Here is a 6,723-nt window from a genome sequence, read left to right on the forward strand (position 1 = left end):
CCTCAAAGTTACTATCCTCCTGCCTCAGCTTCCTGAGTATGCCAACAAGAGTACATCACACCTGGCTTGGGAGCCCATTTCTTCTTAATGCTCAATAATAGTAAGTTGTTTAGATGTAACACAATGTGTTTATTTATATACAGATGCCTAGACTCTACCTTCACAGACTATGAATGGCTCACACATGAGAAATTTCCAAAGTTTCCCAGCAGGAAAAATACTTTCAAACAACATAGCTAGCACAGGACTGTTGCCAGAACAAATGAAAAACACTTCAAACACAAGAATAAGAAAAACCCTTGATTAAAAAATGGTAAAAGACCCAAAGAGACATTTAACCAAGAAGGCATACTGGTGGCAAGTAAGCATATGGAAAGACACTTAATGTCATCTGTCCTGGAAAAATTGAAGACACTCACTGGTGGTCTGTTCTTAAAATTGCCTTAACTCCAGGTCCAGAGGCATCTGATGCCTCTGGCCTCTGTAAGCACCTCCATTTACATGCATTTACCCACACACAGGCATGCACATGTACACATAATGTAAAAGTAATTCGAATAAATCTTCGAGGAAAAGAAATTTAAAAATAATACTCTAGGGCTATAGATGCAGCTCAGTTAGTAGGGTACATACTTATTATACACAAGGCCTGAGCTCTATGCCCAGGACTGGCTAGAACCAGGCCTGAAAACTGGGCATGGTGGGTCAGATTATGACTCCCATCACAGACACAAGATTCAGAAGTTCAAGACCATCCTCAGCTACATAATGAATTGGGTTCCAGCCTAGAATACATGGAATGACCCAGTCTCAAGAAGAGAAAAGAGGGCGGGGGGGGGGGGAAGGGAACACACAACACATCTAAACATCATTAGAAGAGTGAAAAACCAAAGTCCAATAACACCAAACACTGGAAGGGTGTGATTCAGCCGAAGGATTCTTGGTTCCCATGCAAAGAAATAGTGTCCCTGTGTAAGATATTTTGGCTGTTTCTTTAAAAAAAAAAAAAAAAAGGCTCTGGTTTTGTAAAACCAGTGATGGACGAAGCCAATGACCTAGAACCCACATAAAAGCTTCAGGCAGCGACAGGTACCTGCAGTCCCAGCACCTCTACGGAGAGATAGGAGGCAGATACAGAAGAATCACCTGGAATCTTACAGGCCAGCAATTCAGTGGTATGATGCAGGGCAGAAAGAAGGGAGAAAGAGAACCAACTCCTAAACCTTGTGTTTTGACTTTAGAAGTTGCTTTATTTATGAGCCAGACATGGGGCCACTCACCTTTAATTCCTGCACTCAGGAGGCAGAGGCAGAAAGGTCTCTGTGAGTTTGAGGTCAGCCTGAAGCTACATGGTGAGACCCTGTCTCCAACAAGACACATTTGCTATGTACAAATAATAGGCAACACTCTATCTATGAACTCTATTTTCTAAGACCTTTGTTTGTTTGTTTGTTTGTTTGTTTGTTGTTGTTTTTGTTTTTCGAGACAGAGTTTCTCTACATAGCCCTGGCTGTTCTGGAACTCACTCTGTAGACCAGGCTGGCCTCAAACTCAGAAATCCACCTGCCTCTGCCTCCCAAGTGCTGGGATTAAAGGCGTGGGCCACCACCGCCCAGTCTAAGACCTTTTTTAAAAAAGAAAAAGAAAACAGACAATACTTTTTAAAATGCACCAAGATTCTTCTGCTTCTAGATTATTGCTGGGCTAGAGAGAGAGGGAAGTTTGTTGAACTTAGAATTGCATACTCTCCAAAACAGGGATGATAAGGTGACTTTTTTGGGGGGGGGGGCGGCAGCTAAGAGTACTGGCTGCTATTCCAGAGGACTGGGTTTCAATTCCCAGCACCCACACATGGAAGCTCATATCTGTAACTCAAGTTCTGGGGTAGTCCTACACACTCAAACAGACAAACATGCAGGCAAAACACCAGTCAAGACACATTAAAAAATTAAAACTAATTTTAAAAACAGTAAGATGCCCTCAGACGGTTCATTGAACATCCCTCCTGGGCATCCACAGCTGCCTACCAGAGCCATTGAAGCAGGTCAGGAAGCCCAGCATAATTCAGCTGCTCTAATAATCCAGTAAACAGAGGCTGCCATAAAAGTTATGGTCTTAAGCTCCAGGCATTCATACACACACTTACACATCATATATACATTAATAATGAATAAATAACTGGGCGAGGTGCTATATGCCTTTAATCTCAACACACAGGAAGCAAAGGCAGTAGTTCTCTATGAAGTCAAGACCAGCCTGTTCTATGTAGTGAGTTCCAGGCTAGTCAGGACAATATAGTAAAACATTATCTCAAAAAAATTAAATTAAAAATAATATATATATAGAAAAATTAGTTCACTTCCCTATGTAGCTGAGGGTGACTGGTCCTCTGGGTCTTCTTCCCACCCCCTCCTAAGTACAAGGATTACAGCATGTACCACAAGGTGCATACAGATACTTACAGCTACTTTACTCATAATTGTTAAAATTCAGGGAAAAGACAGGGTTTATCTCAGCGTTAGAACTTTTGTGCTTAGTATATACAAGGCCTTCGCTCCACAGAATACTAGCAACAAAACCTAGAAGCAACTAAGACACCCTTTAGTAGCTGAATAAATACAGACCCTTCAAAAGCTGACATATCAACATTTCTTCAAGCACTTATCCATCCATTAGGTACTGTTCTCTCTCTTTTATTTATTTTTTATTTTTTATTTTTTATTTTGGTTTTTTCAAGACAGGGTTTCTCTGTGTAGCCCTGGCTGTCCTGGAACTTACTCTGTAAACCAGGCTGACCTTGAACTCAGAAATCCACCTGCCTCTGCCTCCCAAGCACTGGGATTTAAAGTCGTGCACCACCACTGCCCAGCCTCTCTCTCTCTTTTTTTTTTTTTTTGAAAAAAAAACTTATTTATTTCATGTATATGAGTACACTGCAGCTGTCTTCAGACACACACTAGAAGAGGGCATCAGATCCCATTACAGATGGTTGTGAGCCACCGTGTGGTTGCTAGGATTTGAACTCAGGACCTTCAGAAGAGCAGACAGTGCTCTTAACTGCTGAGCCATCTCTCCAGCCCCCAGCTACTATTCTCTGGTATACTTGTGAGACGGCTGTGACTTTACCTCAATTACTCCCTTTTTAGAAATGTGAATTTTAGGGACTGGCTTAGCAGGTAAGAGCACTGACTGCTCTTCCGAAGGTCCTGAGTTTCGGATCCCATCAACCACATGGTGGCTCACAACCACCCATAATGAGATCTGACGCCCTTTTCTGGTGCATTTGAAGACCGCTACAGTGAATTACACTGGAGCAAATGGGGCTGTAGTGAACGGGGCTGGAGTGAGTTCAGTTCCCAGCAACCACATGATGGCTTATGGCCATCTGTACAGCTACAGTGTACTCATGCGCGTAAAATAAATAAATCTTTAAAAAAAAAAAGAAAGAAATGTGAATTTTAATATGCTTTTATCCAAAAGGTGACAGTACTTACAAAATAGAATTTAAAAACTAACCATATAATACATAATGTATGTATTTGTCTCCAACATTTTAATGGATATCTTGTCAAATGCTTTTAATTTTTTATTACATTTACTTTGTCTGTATGTGTGTGTGTGTGTGTGTAAATGTCCATATGTGCCAGTGGTAACTGTGTAGAGGTCAGAGGACAATTTGTAGTTCTCTCCTTCCACCATGTAGGAAGAAGGATCATCCGACCTGGTGGCAAGTGCCTTTACCCACTGAGCCATCTTGCCAGTCTACAAATACCTGCTTGAAATTCATTTATATCAACTATGAAATCCCAACAACATTTGGGGAACCTTGGTAAAGGTTGAATAGGAATTTTTAAAAATAATTTTTGCAACTTTTCTTGTGGTTTTGTGACACGGTCTTACTACCTAGAACTTGCTTTGTAGCTAAGGTTGGCCTCGAACTCATTGACATCTGCTCCTCAACTGCTAGGATTACAAGCAGGAACCACCAAGCTTAGCTTATTTTCCTTTTCTTTTCTTTTCTTTTCTTTTTTTTTTTTTTTTTTTTTTTGCAATTTTGATAAGCCTAAACTTATTCCAGAATAAAAAGGTTTCTGATGACAGTAAATTTAGCTTATAATGGCTAATTCTAAGTAATAACTGTCTTCCAGGGATCATCATTGTTTTCCTAAACAGTTTTTAAATAATGCACTTAAAATAAATCCTAGAATATTGCTGCATTGTTACCTCGTCCCTATAGCCTCCATACCCGTTGGTAGTAGAGTCAGAATCCAATCAGAATCAGTATTTGGAAAGGCTGGGTCCGCTGTGCCCCTAGTCAGTTAGCTGTTCTTGTTCCAAGGCTAATAAACTCTTCCATAATTTGCTAACATCCTGTTCCTTTTGTCTTGAGGAAATTTTTTTTGCCAGTAAATAAAAGGTCTGTTGTCCTGCTTTAGCACACTTAGATGCATAAATATCATGCAATAAGCTTAGTTAAAGGAGAAGTGGAACCTAATTTGCAAAAGTAGAAATGTGCTTCTACAGTAAAAGTAGAAATGAGGAATGTTCTACAAAATGTAGAAAATTTTCAGTAACTTTATTTTTATGTAACTTTTAACTTTATTTTGCAATTATTATTAATTGCAAAATATGTATGGGGAAGTTGCATAATTTATGCAGAATGTTTAAAACTTTCCTTCTGGATATACTAAGTGATTACTATTAATTGTTTTTATCTCTGATAACGATATAATGGTTTCTAAAAGAATCCCAATCCTAGAGTGCTTGGATAACTAACATAAACAAGCCTTGAGCCTGTTCCCCAGCACTGTGTAAATTAACCAGGCATCACTGCGGAGGCCCATAATCCAGCAGGGAGGAAGTATCAGGAGAACTGGAAGTGCAAGGACAGACTTACCCACATCCTGAGTTTGAGGTTCCTAGAATATGTAAGACCCTGTCTCAAAAAATAAACATATAAAGTCATAATATATATGTATGTATATATATAAATATCATACTATAATTATATCATAATCTTATTGTTAACCAATATGAAAGGAGTCTGATATTAAACTAGACTTAAAACCCTTTCCTTGACCTTTTAAAACGTGTTATCTATTTTTCTTCCATGCACTTTTTATGGTGTCCAAAATCGTCTGCCAATCAGCATCCCAGCTCATCTGTTACTCAGGGAGCAGTTTTTGCTGCTTCTATTGGTCAGCTTGGAAAAGTAGACATGTGTTCATTAACATGAAAATTATAGCTGGAGAGGTGACTCAGCAGTTAAGAGCACTGACTGCTCAAATCCCAGCAACCACGTGGTGGCTCACAACCATCTGTAATGGGGTCCGATGCCCTCTTCTGGGGTGTCTGCAGACAGCTACAGTGTACTCATATAATAAATAAATAAATAAATAAACAAATAAATAAATAAATAAATCTTTAAAAAACAACAACAACAACAAGAGAAGTAGTGTATTTTGCCAGCTGGTGGTGGCGCACGCCTTTAATCCCACCACTTGGGAGGCAGAAGCAGGAGGATTTCTGAGTTCGAGGCCAGCCTGGGCTACAGAGTGAGTTCCAGAACAGCCAGGGCTATACAGAAAAACCCTGTCTCGAAAAACCAAAAAAACAAAAAAAAAAAAGATTAAAAAAGATACAGAAGTAGAATCTTCACCTGAAAAAAGCAATGACCACACAATAATTAAGGTAAACATAAGAGAATGAGTTGTCAGTGAGGCATTTCCTACTAGGTTTCCTTCTTTTGGTTTTGCCGTTGTAACTGGCCATTCCCAGTACTTACCAGCGGATGCAGCAAGCACTTCTTTACAAAGCTTTAGCCAAAGGGCAAGCTTCTCCACTGCCATAGATGTGAGCATATGATGTAACGTCTCTCTGATATCCTGGCACAAGCTCTCGTCTGTCTCTCTATCTAGTAAGGCTAGCAGCGCCCCTTCAAGGCCCACTTCTCTGAGGTTGGCATCTGAGGAGAGGAAAAGGGATGCTCTAAGTAACAGGAAACAGCTGAAAAAAAAAAGAAAAAAAGAAAAGAAAAAAGAAAATTCTATTTCTCCTCAGATCAGTGGTCTGCAATAGCAGACTAGAGTGATGAACGGTTATCCAGGAAAGCTGCTAATGATTTCCATGTATTACTCATTTCATTAAATTTGTATTTAATTTTCAGTTACATATATTATGACATATAGATATAGATATAACTACTTTATTAAAATATTAAATATAATTCAAATACCATGAAGTTTATCATTTTCTCTTTATTTGTTATTTGTTTTTGAGATTGGGTCTCCTATAGTCCAGGCTGGCCTGGAACTCTGTAGCTGGGGCTGGCCTCGAACATGCTGCAATCTTGCCTAAGCCCCCAGAGCACTGAGATTGCAGCCATGCTTACTGGGGTTTTGGGTTTTGTCTTTGTTGATACGGGCTTTTATGTAGCCCAGATTGGCCTTGAACTAATTTGTAGTTGAGAGTGACTTTGAACTCTTTTTTTTTTTTTTTTAAGATTTATTTATTATTACATCTAAGTACACTGTAGCATCAGATCTCATTATGGATGGTTGTGAGCCACCATGTGGTTGCTGGGAATTGAACTCAGGACCTCTTGAAGAGCAGTCAGTGCTCTTAATCGCTGAGCCATCTCTCCAGCCCCGACTTTGAACTCTTTTTGTTGTTGTTTTTGGGGTTTTGATTTTCTTTCTTTCTTTTTTTTTTTTTTTTTTTTTT

This window comes from Mastomys coucha, unplaced genomic scaffold, assembly GCF_008632895.1.
Source record: "Mastomys coucha isolate ucsf_1 unplaced genomic scaffold, UCSF_Mcou_1 pScaffold6, whole genome shotgun sequence".
NCBI classification, from domain to species: Eukaryota; Metazoa; Chordata; class Mammalia; order Rodentia; family Muridae; genus Mastomys; species Mastomys coucha.